This window comes from Schistocerca cancellata, chromosome 2 (assembly GCF_023864275.1).
Source record: "Schistocerca cancellata isolate TAMUIC-IGC-003103 chromosome 2, iqSchCanc2.1, whole genome shotgun sequence".
Lineage (NCBI taxonomy): Eukaryota > Metazoa > Arthropoda > Insecta > Orthoptera > Acrididae > Schistocerca > Schistocerca cancellata.
The window spans coordinates 98907225-98922487 of NC_064627.1; the positions used below are offsets into that span (position 1 = coordinate 98907225).

At 39.2% G+C, this 15263-nt stretch overlaps 1 non-coding gene across 1 annotated transcript; it reads right to left on the reverse strand.

Annotated features, from left to right (window-relative positions):
- Nucleotides 1-14676: 14676 nt before the first annotated feature.
- On the reverse strand, nucleotides 14677-14760 carry Trnaf-gaa (transfer RNA phenylalanine (anticodon GAA)). Its single transcript is given in 2 exon segments — nucleotides 14677-14711; nucleotides 14721-14760. It is a non-coding gene; the product is annotated as a tRNA-Phe (tRNA).
- Nucleotides 14761-15263: the final 503 nt, after the last annotated feature.

A 15263-nucleotide genomic window follows, 5' to 3' on the forward strand; every position in this document is an offset into this window, starting at 1 on the left:
GAGATGAATAGACGCAGAGGATATGTGTTGTTTTAACCACGTTTGGGATAAGAGGATTACGTGGTAGTTTAGTTGGTTGAAGAGGAGGCTAAGTTCTTCGTAATGTGCAGGTAAAGATTGGATGTTGCATTGAGCTGCTAAAAGCTCTGACGCGTTCCGCTAAGCAGTCTGGAGTTGGGTGGCAGACTGGTTTGTCCCTTTGTTAGGCACTACCTGCCGCGACGGGCACTGGCCGGTGCTTCCGCCAAGTGCCATAACACAGGGGTGCCCGAGATTTTGCGCGCCCTGTTTGTGACTCCGCGAGTGCCGAAAGAAAGGCGACTGGAAGAGATTTCCTGAGGTTGCAGGAGTATGGAATTGGATTAGTGGTATTCGGTGCAAGGAGAATATGACCAAAATAGTGACGGCTGTGTGTCACTGTGTATCCTATGTCGCAAGAGGAGAAATGTAATTAGCATATTTGAAACAGCTTAGGGTGGAAATAAGGGAAAGGGGAGTGATTTAAGAGGCCGATGCTGTCAGCAGAGAGAAGTAAGCCTAATAATTAATAGATTATTGTAGGAAGCTAGAATTAAATTGAAATTTGCTAAAGTGATACTGATAGTGATCTTTGTTATGAACAACTTAAACCGAAGAGATGGGTGATTAATGAACTAAAGGAGAGACTAATAATTGCAATAGAACTATTACAGAATGGAAGAGAATAAACTGAGAAAATGAAAAAAGTATTAGCAGTAACTAAAATTAAGTAATGGTTCTAGCTGCAGATACAAAAAAATAGTAAAAAGTTAATACAGTTACAAAAACAATTAGTTGAAGGTACAAATATGGGTACAATTAAAAAGTTAATACAATTACAAGACTATATCTGAGTATAGGGCTGTTACAATTTGAAAATGGTGTTAAGTTTGCACTTTTGGCTCGAGTAGCGTCACATAATACTATTCAGTTTTGTCATGTTTGTGACTGTCTTCTTTCCAGCTGCTGTCTTAATGATTACTCTGCCATCCTGAGTCCACACATTCTGAAGACCGAAATGGGATATGGCACTGTTTAAAATCTTTAGCCGTTCGTGTGTCAGATCTTCCCTTATTCTAAGCCCTGTCCTTGCTAACTTCTTCTTCTTGGTAAAGATCTCTGCCCTATTTCGGTATGAGACAAATTTAATTATTATTGGACGAGGTTTGGTCGCACCTGGCAGTTTTCGTCCGACCCGATGGCTCCTGTCAATGTCTGCCTTAGTCACTTCAACGCCTAATTTTTCACGTGCAACCTGTATAAGCAGGTTGTCTGTGTCTTCTTCCTTCTTTTCTGCTACTTCAAACAGTCGTAGACTATTTCGCCTTTAGTACTCTTCTAGCTCGTCTGTTGCTGCAGATAGTTTCACTTCCAACTCTCGTGCCTTTTTCTCGTATGCAGACACAGACTTTTGTAGTGTTGTAATTTCGGCAGTATTGGCCTCAACAGTTTCACGCATTTTGGCCAATACTGCTGCCGTTACTGTATCTGATATAGTGCCTGCTATCAGATCGAGATTGTCTTTATCGTGAGGCGCAGCGTTTACCTCAGAGCGGACCAGCTCCGCTATACCGGGAGCCGCGGCCGCACCTTCCGCCAAGAGCAGACCCGCCGCATCTGCTGCTTCCCCGCTGCTGGACGCGCTGCTGTTGACTCTTCTGTTTACCATTTTCTCCAAGATATTGGCGGAGCACAGAAAAAAATAGCACTACTGCACAGAACACTGTTGTTTACACAATTTCCATTGGTACTAGACAACACCACCTGCGAGAACACCTTCGAATTCAACTAAATTTCGCGAGCCTCTCAAATGGCTCTGAGTACCATGGGACTTAACAGCTGTGGTCATCAGTCCCCTAGAACTCAGAACTACTTAAACCTAACTAACCTAAGGACATCACACACATCCATGCCCGAGGCAGGATTCGAACCTGCGACCGTAGCGGCCGCGCGGTTCCGGACTGCGCGCCTAGAACCGCGAGACCACCGCGGCCGGCAATTTCGCGAGCCGATCTTAACATGTGTTACACTGCAGCCGCCATGACACAAACAAAAGTCATTATGTGACTGGCTCCAGGAATATTTGACTAATAGAACCCAGTATATATAACTGAGCGGCGAATGTTCTATAGAAATAAAACTGACACTTTGTGTGCGCCATAAAGCAAAATACGAATCTTAGTATTCTCACTATACAAAAATGATTCATGACAGAGGATCAACCTATAAAGGCACATTTGCATGCCGTGCGTGAGTTTCCTCGGAAACGCGAAATCTTAATTCAATAATTAATCTCTGACAAATAAATAAAGCCTATGGCACAGAACTGCAGCGCTATGCCGCTGATAAAACAAAATACAATTATGACACTCTTATGTTTCATTAAGATGGAGGAGGCCTTGTAGAATAGCTGTCATGTAGGGTTAAGAAGCAAGTTTTTGTAAACATTAAAATAGGTAATGGAACTGTACAATGGCCATTCCTGGTTGTACAAAACCTTGTGACAAATTGCATATTAGGATTAGATATTATGAGCGAGAAGGACTGCATTATAGACTTCTCCAAAGGTAAATGTATTTTAAATGATAAAGGCAGTGTAATTATTATTGATTTGGACAGGAGAACTCTAAAGCATGACAAACACTGTACAGGGTACAAGGCTCAGTTAGTACTTGACAATGACATTCAAGACATGCAAACACACTCATCTGACACAGAGCTAATGGACTTGAAAACATTACTTGATCATAAGATAAATGAAGCTACAGCTCTCAGTGTACATGAACGCATAAAACTACAGGAAGTGTTATCCAAATATTTACAAGTTTTTACCAAATGATTAGGTGTTATCAACACGTATGTGTACAAGATTGAAGTTAAGCCTCACAAGATCTTCTACCACAATACATATAACGCACCATTATCTCAACGACCTGCTGTGTGGCAAGAATTAAAACAAATGTTAAGACTGGAAGGTCATTGAACCATCCACCTGACCTTACTGTAGTCCTCAACTTGTTGTCAAAAAACCAAATTGTAGCATTAGGCTAGTGTTAGACGCACAAGCAATTAATGAAATAATTTTACCGGTTCACACAAAACCGGAAAATTTAGAAGAGCAGTTACAGAAATTTCTAGATGCAAAATATTTTTCCACAATAGATCTCGCTAATTCATTTTGGCAAGTAGGTATCACTCCTGATTCTCTGAAATATACTGCATTTATGTTCGGGGGGGGGGGGGGGCGAACCTATCAGATTGGTGTTCTACCCTTCGGATTGAATGTCAGTTCTGGGGTATTCATTACAGCCCTGGATACCGTGCTTGGCGATCATTTAGTTGAGACAGTCACACACTATGTAGACGATATACTGATAGCTACACAGTCTTGGAATGAACACGTTGACAAACTTCAAAGAATTTTAGAAAAATTTGCACAAGCTGGAGTCTCAGCCAATCTTAGAAAATCAAAATTTGGTTACAGTGAGATAAATATTTAGGACATGTCATTAATTCACAGGGCATACGTCCTGATCCCAGTAAATTAGATGCTATCAGGAACTTTCCTAGCCCTCAAACAAAAAAGCAGTTAAAATCATTCCTTGGGCTATGTTCATTTCTCAGACGTTTTTTACCACAACCACTTTTGAACAGTAAACATCTGTTAAATCTACTCAGAAAGAATCAAGTTTGGATCTGGTCGGAACAGTGCCAGAATGACTTTCATACAATTAAACATGCTTTAGTGAATGCAAACATATTGAGCCATCCAGATTTCAATTTAGATTTTTATATGACTTGTGACGCTTCACGTTCTGGCTTGGGCTGTTGCTTGTTTCAAGTTGTAAAGAATAAAGAAGAGGAACAGTTAAGAATTATTGGGTTTGCAAGTCGAACTCTAACTGAATGTGAGCGTACATACTCCACTACTGAGTTAGAAACACTTTCCGTAGTCTGGGCATTCAAGAAATTCAATTATTATTTATTTGGCAAACATACAGTAATTTATACCGATCACCAGGCCCTGATATTTTTGTTAACTTGTAAACTTGTACATCCTAGATTATCACGATGGGCAGTCACTCTTCAGAACAACTCTTTTGAAATTAAGTACATAAAAGGTAAGGACAACACCATTGCCGACACTTTGTCTAGACTTCCACAAGGTATGAATGAAACCAACAGTGACTTAGAAAATATAAATGACTACAGGATTCTCTTAATGCAAGACAAGCAGTATCACCAATATTATATTGATATGTGCAGAAACATGGCTAAATTACAAAAATCTGATCCTCACTGGTATAAGGTAACATTACTGGTAGAAAAACACAGTCATCCTTTGACTAAGTATTACAAGTTACACAATGATGTGTTATTTTATCACCGACATCCAAATGCTACTAAGTGGTGTGTATGCATTCCCAAAGCGTCTGAACGTAATTTGATTTGGCACACACGCTTAGTTTGGGGTCATTATGGGACGAAAAAGTGTTTGGCAAAGCTCAGCACATACTGTTATTTTAGCAATATGAGAAGAAAAATTTACAGGGAACTGAAAACATGTGTCATATGTCAAAAATCAAAACCTCAGAATTTATCCACAAAAACAGATTTACATTCTATTATACCGAGTAAACCCCTGGAAATTCTGTGTACTGACATCAGTGGACCGCATCCAGCAAGCTCTGGAGGCGTCAAATATATCTTAGCTTTTTACGATATATTTTCTAAACATGTAAAACTTTATGCTTTAAAATCCATCACTGCAAATGGTATAATACGAAGATTCTCAAGTGATTACCTGACGCACGTGGGAAAACCTAAAGCAATTCCGTCAGATAATGCAGCATACTACTCTGGGTACAAATGGAGAAATTTCTTGAGGGACAATAACATTAAAAGTATATTTATTTCAAGGTTTAGTCCACAATGTAACAAGACTGAGAGACTTTTCCGAGAACTAAACCGATTCATGAGGACTTATATTTCATCAAAACATACTAATTGGGTATCCTACCTAAGTCTTTTCGAAGACGTATTTAAGTTACTAAATATTTACAATACAAATTACACAACTAACGAAATAAGGTTCAATTGCAAACAGAACGATCAAAGGATAGAATCATTACCTAAGTTGTCAGACAAGGAAATCACACCTGAACGGAAAATAAAAGAAGTATTGACTACACTGACACATCACGCACAGATACGAAACAAACATCACGCAAACATAATAAAAAGAAAACAAAAATTCAAGGCAGGAATGCTTGTACTACTTCGTACTCATCATAAATCTGTAGCACTCAAACGACGCAATGCTAAGTGGCGTCTGCTATATGAAGGACCTTATATTATTGTTAACATACCGCATCCTGGTGCGTATCTGTTACGACATCCTAGAACTAACAAAATTATTGGGCTATACGCACACCGAGATCTTAGAGCATTTCATGCTAAATAATGTCGAAGTCATATCCATGAAAACATTGCTAAGCAACTCGCAAAACTCTGTTTGCTACAACATAGATAATAAATAGTATAGAAATATCCATTTCAGCTGTACCAGTGACGCAGTTGAAGACAGAAGAACTTTTCTTTCAACGCCGCGGCACTACCAAGAAGACTGAATTTATGATTACGTAGCAGTGAATGATATATTAACTTTTCACGGAACATGTGTGACTGTAGGTACTACTGACTTGGTATGACATCTGACGAACCGACAGACGTCATCTGTGAAGGGATCTTTTACTGCGAGAAATAGATTAGACGCACATCTCTCAGCAAGAAAAGCATCTACCAGTAGCCAAGGCCACACAGACACTATACACACACGCACAAAACACGAGTAATCTAACAGTTTTCCATCTCTTATTATTTTGAATATTTATTATGTAGTGAAAACGCCTGGTCTTGCCTACTGATGTACTGAATGTTGTGTCTAACCTACCTTAAATTCAGATGACATCACAAAAAAAAATCGATAAAAACCCAGCGAAACTTTTAAAGAGAATGTAAATATCTGCAATTCATGTAATCAAATGTGACATAATGTAATAATTTATAGGTATGTAATGATGATGTAAGCATGTTTATGTGTAACTGTATTATGTTTATGCTAAGAAAATATGTGACGTGTATATGTATGATTACTTATGTTTTCTAAAAAATGATGTATAATGTAACTGTTACTATGTGAAAATTTTAACGGTAACGAGTGCCAAAATGTGAAAAACTTTTTAAAAAAATTGCATAGTGAACTATTGTTCACCGACACTAACGTACATTACTAAGTCTGCAACTATGCAGAAACTTATGTGAAAGAAACTGTTAATGATATTCACATGCATCGTACCTTTGTAAACGCGATGAACGATTTCTTTGATAAGTAACTACGAAAATTTAGGTGAGCTATATTTAGCAAAAAACTGAAATTGTGAAGTGCATAATTGGTGCATCGTCTAGTGACATTACTACAGTATCTAACTTCAAGATGTTAACTGGATTAAATGGTCACAACGTGCCTGTCCAGAAAACAACACGACGAGTGGAAGAATTTTGGTTGGAACTTCAGGGAATGGAATGTTCTCGAAATGTGACGGACACACCTGCCTGGACTGTCCAAGGATCGACGCCAGCTATGTGCCGTCCGAGGTTCTGCAACCAAGCTTCCATGGAATATCGAAAACGAACTGCATATGGACCAATTACTCGACGGGTCACGTCCGATCTGTAATAAACAATGCTTTTTGTCACGACGAACTGCATCACAACGACTATAATGGAAATAGGAAATGGACATGCTTATGTGTCAATTACGTTGTTATACAGCGATGTTACTGTGATCAAAAAAACTTTACCACGCCGACACTAACCTCTGAAACATTACTGTGCAGCAGATGAATATAAACTGTAATAACGACACGATGTGTATAGGTCAACACACCTGAAACAAAAAGACATTTTTCTTTGAAGCATTTCAATGCAATACTATGTAACTAAGAACATTCAACAATCTAAAGTTGTATTGTATTATAACAAATATTGTACTTTTAAAAATTAAGTTACCTGTAATAGAATGTACTCTTCATATGTAATCTTGGTGGAATATTTTCTTTGTTCAACGACTAAGAAACGCGCGCGCACACGAACAATATGAACCGTAATACTGTGTCGCGTGATGTACTCGTAAATTTACGATATAACGGCAGTGCTGGAGTCACATAGACGCTTCTGCGCATGCGCGCACTCTATTTTACCAACATAAGAACTTTTACGGCGCACGTGCGTCATTCAAATTTTGTATATAATATACTGTATAATGTATGTCATGTAAATAGTTGTGGATAACTTAGATTTTCTTGTGCCTTTAGGTGAATTGCTCGCCTGCAGGTGTGTCCTTTCGCCTCGCAATTCAGGGGGCAATATAAAGGCACATTTGCATGCCGTGCGTGAGTTTCCTCGGAAACGCGAAATCTTAATTAAATAATTAATCTCTGACAAATACATAAAGCCTATGGCACAGAACTGCAGCGCTATGCCGCTGATAAAACAAAATACAATTATGACACTCTTATGTTTCATTAAGAAGGAGGAGGTCTTGTAGAATAGCTGAGGTTGGAAGCACGTATATTTTATTAACTGTCACACCGCCATTTTTGATGTTATATAAAAACACTGCGAGTTGCAATCTTACTAGGCACTCGACTCATTAAAGAATTTATATTTATGAAAGTAAGTTGAATTATTTAACTGTAGGCTTATTCGTTGAATATATCTGATTTAACTAACTGTGTAAACTTTTTTATGTTTAGTAGACAGTCACCTCTGTACGACGTATTGACATGGCTGGCAAATTATTCTAATATCGAGATTTAGATTTTGAGTCCGCACCTACCGCAGCAGTCTTTGGAAATGATTTAAATACTAAGTCCGATTATTTGAGTCTTACTTCACGGTCAACTACGAATAACATTGCACTTACGAAAAAGCCATTGTCAAGCGTCTGATACCAAAAATTAAACGTCCACGTTCCAGATATTTTATTTACTTATTTATTTTATAAACCGTCGAGCCATACGACATTATTGTCATTAGCAGCACTACAAGAATGTTTGCTGACGGTGCTATTGTGTACAGGAATGTCGTTGGATGACCATAAAGGATTGCAGAAACATCTGGACAAAATTTCCACTAGGTGTGATGAATGATAGCTCTCTTGTGTGATAAATGTGAAGTTGTGGCAATAAGGACATTATTACATTACAGGGATATTCAAAAAGAAGGAATAGATTTCAAATATTTATTGCTCGCAAACTACAAAAGATAGAAATACAATTCTAACGTTCCTGGAAAGAGAAAAGTTCAAATTTTGATGCACTCAATTTGAGTGCCATGTATAACACGACAAATATCAAAACGGTGGCTCATTTCCTGCCACCACGAAGCAAATGGTCTGTCGTTATCGAATTCACAGCTTCAACAATTCGATGCCACAAACTTTCAAGAGTGTCAGACATAGGGCGGATAACATGCTGTTTTTTACGTAACCCCATAGATAAAACTGACAAGGTGAGAGGCCTGAAGATCTGGGAGGCCACCGGTGATGAAGTTCATCTTCTCCTGCTCCTCTTCCAATCGAACGTCCTGCAATGGTGTCAGTCAGGTAACGTCGGAAGTGCTTAGAGAAATCCTCTAATAAAGCAGACGGGTGGTACATTGCAAGCCTTTACGACACGGAGGACTTATCTGATGACGCAATAGAAGAAGAAATGGGAGCTGATATTGAAGGCCTAGAGGATCCACTGTTAAGGAGTTAAACAGAGGTCTGGATGACTTGCGATTTAATAAGGGGGAAGCATAAACCACAATCCTTCGGAATTTCTAAAGGCATTGAGCGAAATGGCAACGAAGCGAGTATTCGGCCGGCCGCTGTGGAAGAGCGGTTCTAGGCGCTTCAGTCCGGAACTGAGCTGCTGCTATGGTAGCAGGTTTGAATCCTGCCTCGGGCATGGATGTGTGTGACGTTCTTAGGTTAGTTAACTGTAAGTAGTTCTAAGTCTAGGAGACTGATGACCTCAGATGTTAAGTGCCATAGTGCTTAGAGCCATTTCAACCATTTTCGAGTATTCAAATTGGTTTGTTGACACCTATGAGTCTGGAGACATACCATCAGACTTCCGAAAAAATTTGACCCACACAATCTCGAAGAGCGAGAACTATCGCGCAATTAGAATACTAGCTCATACGTCCAAGTTGCTGACAAATATAATGTACAGAAATAGGGAAAAAACTGACGATTTATTAAATCACGACCATTTGGCTCTAAGATAAAGACATCAGAGAGGCGGTTCTGATGTTGCTTTTAATAACTGACGCGCGAGTTAAGAATAATCTAGACACTGTAATAGGATTTGTCGACCTAGAAAAAGCGATGGATAGTGTAAAATGGTGTAAGATGTTCGAAATTCCGAGGAACATAGATGTAAGCTATAGGGGAAGACGGGCAATGTACGATGTGTACAAGAACCGGTAAGTAACAATAAATATAGTAGACCAAGAACGAAAATAATCTGTTTCAATTTACGTTTCATAAATGTTAATCACACGTTTGTGATCAGAATTAATTCTTGATTCTTCATTGTTTATGAGTAAGTTCAGAATTACTAACGTTACTGAAGTTTTGTACTGGTACAGTCACAAATATTTTGATACTCGCGTGTACGCAAACCCTGTGAGCAAGCAACGTTTTCCATTCGTTAGCGAGTGCAATAGACACCTGTAAAAGTGTTTTCGACCGATTCTTCAGGATATTCAAACCACATTGCAATAACAAATGAGTTAAAACGTTACTAGTTTCCGCATAACGCGATTTACTTTAAAGAACGACACTGTTTAATTGCTCAAGTGGGTCCCAGCACACGCGATCGCCTCGTGTCCATGTTGGTATAAATGACAAGCTCCAGCGACAGTGCTTGAGATTAAAATTGCAAGAACTGACGCGCTACGTGGATTTTCAGATACTGCGTAAGATGGGGTGAGAATACGCTTACATAAATATTTAGTTTCTGAAAATAAAACTGTCGGTATCTAACACGTTAAGTACGAAGGTAGGAGTGAAAGGAGTGACAGAAGTGTAGATATTGCGTATTAAAGCGTGATGATACAACTGTTCATTGCCTCAACGGTCTAAGGCACAACTGCTTTTCATCATAAACTGTTGAACCATGAATTGACATAAAAACAGTAATTATTCTGCAAAAGATCAGTGCTGTTTACCAGAAATGATTTTTACATTTTACGGTGTTTTAAAATAGGCACTGTTAAAAAGAAATGCATCTGCCTGGACAATATAACGTTTAGCTGTCTTCAAGTTTAGTGTATAACAAGGAATAATACTTGATGCAGACAATGTACTATAAATTAAAGTAGTTTGAAACTGCTTCGTGCGTTACAGAAAGAGCTGTAAGTATACCAAGGGTTAAAAAGTTTCTTGCATTGTTTCAATTACACTTGCATGCCTTTTATGCTTTTCTTAGGCTAACCAGGTTGCAAAGAGAGAAAAACGGGACAGTTTTGTTTATACTTCATACCAAACTTCATCACTACACTTACGTTTATCTTTGCTGTCAGTCATCCCTAATCCCACGTACCATGGACCTTGCCGTTGGTGGGGAGGCTTGCGTGCCTCAGCGATACAGATGGCCGTACCGTAGGTGCAACCATAACGGAGGGGTATCTGTTGAGAGGCCAGACAAACGTGTGGTTCCTGAAGAGGGGCAGCAGCCTTTTCAGTAGTTGCAGGGGCAACAGTCTAGATGATTGACTGATCTGGCCTTGCAACACTAACCAAATCGGCCTTGCTGTGCTGGCACTGCGAATGGCTGGAAGCAAGGGGAAACTACAGCCGTAATTTTTCCCGAGGGTATGCAGCTTTACTGTATGGTTAAATGATGATGGCGTCCTCTTGAGTAAAATATTCCGGAGGTAAAATAGTCCCCTATTCGGATCTCCGGGCGGGGACTACTCAGTTGGACGTCGTTATCAGGAGAAAGAAAACTGGCGTTCTACGGATCGGAGCGTGGAATGTCAGATCCCTTAAACGGGCAGGTAGGTTAGAAAATTTAAAAATGAAAATGGATAGGTTGAAGTTAGATATAGTAGGAATTAGTGAAGTTCGGGGACAGGAGGAACAAGACTTTTGATCAGGTGAATACAGGGTTACAAATACAAAATCAAATAGGGGTAGTGCAGGAGTAGGTTTAATAATGAATAAAAAATAGGAGTGCGGGTCAGCTACTACCAACAGCATAGTAAACGCATTATTGTGGCCAAGATAGACACAAAGCCCACACCTACTACACTAGTACAAGTTTATATGCCAACTAGCTCTGCAGATGATGAAGAAATTGATGAAATGTATAATGAGATAAAAGAAATTATTCAGATAGTGAAGGGAGACGAAAATTTAATAGTCATGGATGACTGGAATTCGAGAGTAGGAAAAGGCAGAGAAGGAAACATAGTAGGTTAATATGGATTGGGGGAGAGAAATGAAAGAGGAAGCTGTCTGGTAGAATTTTGCACAGAGCATAACTTAATCATAGCTAACACTTGGTTCAAGAATCATAAAAGAGGGTTGTATACATGGAAGAATCTTGGAGATACTAGAAGGTATCAGATAGATTATATAGTGGTAAGACAGAGATTTAGGAACCAGGTTTTAAATTGTAAGACATTTCCAAGGGCAGATGTGGACTTTGACCACAATCTATTGGTTATGAATTGTAGATTAAAACTGAAGAAACTGCGAAAAGGTGGGAATTTAAGGAGATGAGACCTGGATAAACTGACTAAACCAGAGGTTGTACAGAGTTTCAGGGAGAGCATAAAGGAACAACTGACGGGAATGGGGGAAAGAAATACAGTAGAAGAAGAAAGGGTAGCTTTGAGGATGAAATAGTGAAGGCAGCAGGGGATCAAGTAGGTAAAACGACGAGGGCTGGTAAAAATCCTTGAGTGACAGAAGAAATATTGAATTTAATTGATGAAAGGAGAAATACAAAAAGGCAGTAAATGAAGAAGGCAAAAAGGAATACAAACGTCTCAAAAATGAGATAGACAGGAAGTGCAAAATGGCAGGGATGGCTAGAGGACAAATGTAAGGATGTAGTGGCTTATCTCACTAGGGGTAAGATAGATACTGCCTACAGGAAAATTAAAGCGACCTTTGGAGAAAAGAGAGCCACTTGTATGAATATCAAGAGCTCAGATGGAAACACAGTTCTAAGCAAAGAAGGGAAAGCAGAAAGGTGGAAGGAGTATATAGAGGGTCTATACAAGGGCGATGTACTTGAGGATAATGTTATGGAAATGGAAGAGGATGTAGATGAAGATGAAATGGGAGATACGATACTGCGTGAAGAGTTAGTCAGAGCACTGAAAGACCTGTGTCGAAAGAAGGCCGCGGGAGTAGACAACATTCCATTGGAACTACTGACGGCCTTGGAAGAGCCAGTCCTGACAAAACTCTACCATCTGGTGAGCAAGATGTATGAGACACGCGAAATACCCTCAGACTTCAAGAAGAACATAATAATTTCAATCCCAAAGTAAGCACGTGTTGACAGATGTGAAAATTACCGAACCATCAGTTTAATAAGTCACAGCTGCAATATACTAAAGCGAGTTCTTTACAGACGAATGGAAAAACTGGTAGAAGCCGCCCTCAGCGAAGATCAGTTTGGATTCCGTAGAAATGTTGGAACACGTGAAGCAATACTGACGCTACGACTTATCTTAGAAAGTAGATTAAGGAAAGGCAAACCTATATTTCTAGCATTTGTAGACTTAGAGGAAGCTTTTGACAATGTTGACTGGAATACTCTCTTTCAAATTCTAAAGGTGGCAGGGTAAAATACAGGGAGCGAAAGGCTATTTACAATTTGTACAGAAACCAGATGACAGTTATAAGAGTCGAGGGACATGAAAGGAAAGCAGCGATTGGGAAGGGAGTGTGACAGGGCTGTAGCCTATCCCCGATGTTATTCAATCTATATATTGAGCAAGCAGTAAAGGAAACAAAAGAAAAATTCGGAGTAGGTATTAAAGTCCATGGAGAAGAAATAAAAACGTTGAGGTTCGCCGATGACATTGTAATTCTATCAGAGACAGCAAAGGACTTGGAAGAGCAGTTTAACGGAATGGACAGTGTCTTTAAAGGAGGATATAAGATGAACATCAACAAAAGCAAAACTAGGATAATGGAATGTAGTCGAATTAAGTCGGGTGTTGCTGAGGGAATTAGATTGGGAAATGAGACACTTAAAGTAGTAAAGGAGGTTTGCTATTTGGGGAGCAAAATAACTGATGATGGTTGAAGTAGGGAGGACATAAAATGTAGACTGGCAATGGCAAGGAAAGCGTTTCTCAAGAAGAGGAATTTGTTAACATCGAGTATAGATTTAAGTGTCAGGAAGCCGTTTCTGAAAGTATTTGTATGTAGTGTAGCCAAGTATGGAAGTGAAACATGGACTATAAATAGTTTGGACACGGAGAGAATAGAAGGTTTCGAAATGTGGTGCTACAGAAGAATGCTGAAGATTAGATGGGTAGATCACATAACTAATGAGGAGGTATTGAATTGAATTGGGGAGAAGAGGAGTTTGTGGCACAACTTGACAAGAAGAAGGGACCGGTTGGTAGGACATGTTCTGAGGCAACAAGGGATCAGATATTTAGCATTGGAGGGCAGCGTGGAGGGTAAAAATCGTAGAGGGAAATCAAGAGATGAATACACTAACCAGATTCAGAAGGATGTAGGTTGCAGTAGGTACTGGGAGACGAAGAAGGTTGCACAGGGTAGAGTAGCATGGAGAGCTGCATCAAACCAATCTCAGGACTGAAGACAACAACAACAACATCGTGATATTTTTAAATCGATAATAGGCCTATGACGATGCAACATCTGAAAAAACCGTAGCAAATATGCATCGTCATTTTGTGAAACAGAAAGGAACATTTAAGTACTTTATAAATAAATAAAATTATTTTCTTCAGAAATAAAAGGACAGGTATATATTTTTATTGTGATAGTCTCGATATATTTATGCAATGTTTAGTCACTTACTACATACACGGGTACAATTAATTCATCCTAAAAACTGTGTAATATTACTAATCAGTTACCATACCCAAATTATAAGTTCGATACTAAAGTTTAATGGTTGCAGTCCCGTTGAGAGAAATGATTTAAGTGATGTTCCTTTATATCCTATTTGTTTTTAGTTTTGATTTTGTTTATCTCGTGGGCCATAAAGTACAAGGTCGGCAGGTTAGAGCCGGATTTAGGTAATACGTGCATTTCTTGGGATCAAATGGTTCAAATGGCTCTGAGCACTATGGGACTTAACATCTGGGGTCATCAGTCCCCTAGAACTTAGACCTACTTAAACCTAACTAATCTAAGGACATCACACACATCCATGCCCGAGGCAGGATTCGAACCTGCGACCGTAGCGATCGCGCGGTTCCAGACTGAATCAAAAATGGTTCAAATGGCTCTGAGCACTATGGGACTCAACTGCTGTGGTCATAAGTCCCCTAGAACATAGAACTACTTAAACCTAACTAACCTAAGGACATCACACACATCCATGCCCGAGGCAGGATTCGAACCTGCGACCGTAGCGGTCGTGCGGTTTCAGACTGTAGCGCCTTTAACCGCTCGGCCACTCAGGCCGGCCAGACTGAATCGCCTGGAACCGCTCGGGCATACCGACCAGCACCTGCATTTCTTTTCAGCATATCTCTTACTCTTTCGTTAGACATGAAGTCAGTTAAACCAAATGAGATAGGCCTATAGGGAGCATTGTAAATATATATATATATATATATATATATATATATATATATATATATATATATATATATATATTTCTACAACGTTCTAGGAAACGTATTTTTCATAAGTATTTAATTAAATGAGAAATATTACTGAAAGCACTCGGTTTCTTGATTAAAAACGGGGACAATTATGAGTCCCGACAGATTTTCTTGGGGCACTGGGGCATTTATGTGTAAACCGGGACTTTTGGTGAGCCTAGGTTTTCTTATCTACTTTTATTTATTTGTTTGCAGTAGCGATATACTAAATGTAGCAAAATTAATGGGAGAAAAAAACTTGCAGCAGCAATCTTCAAGAATTTAACATTAATTACGAATTTAGTTATATGTTATCTTTT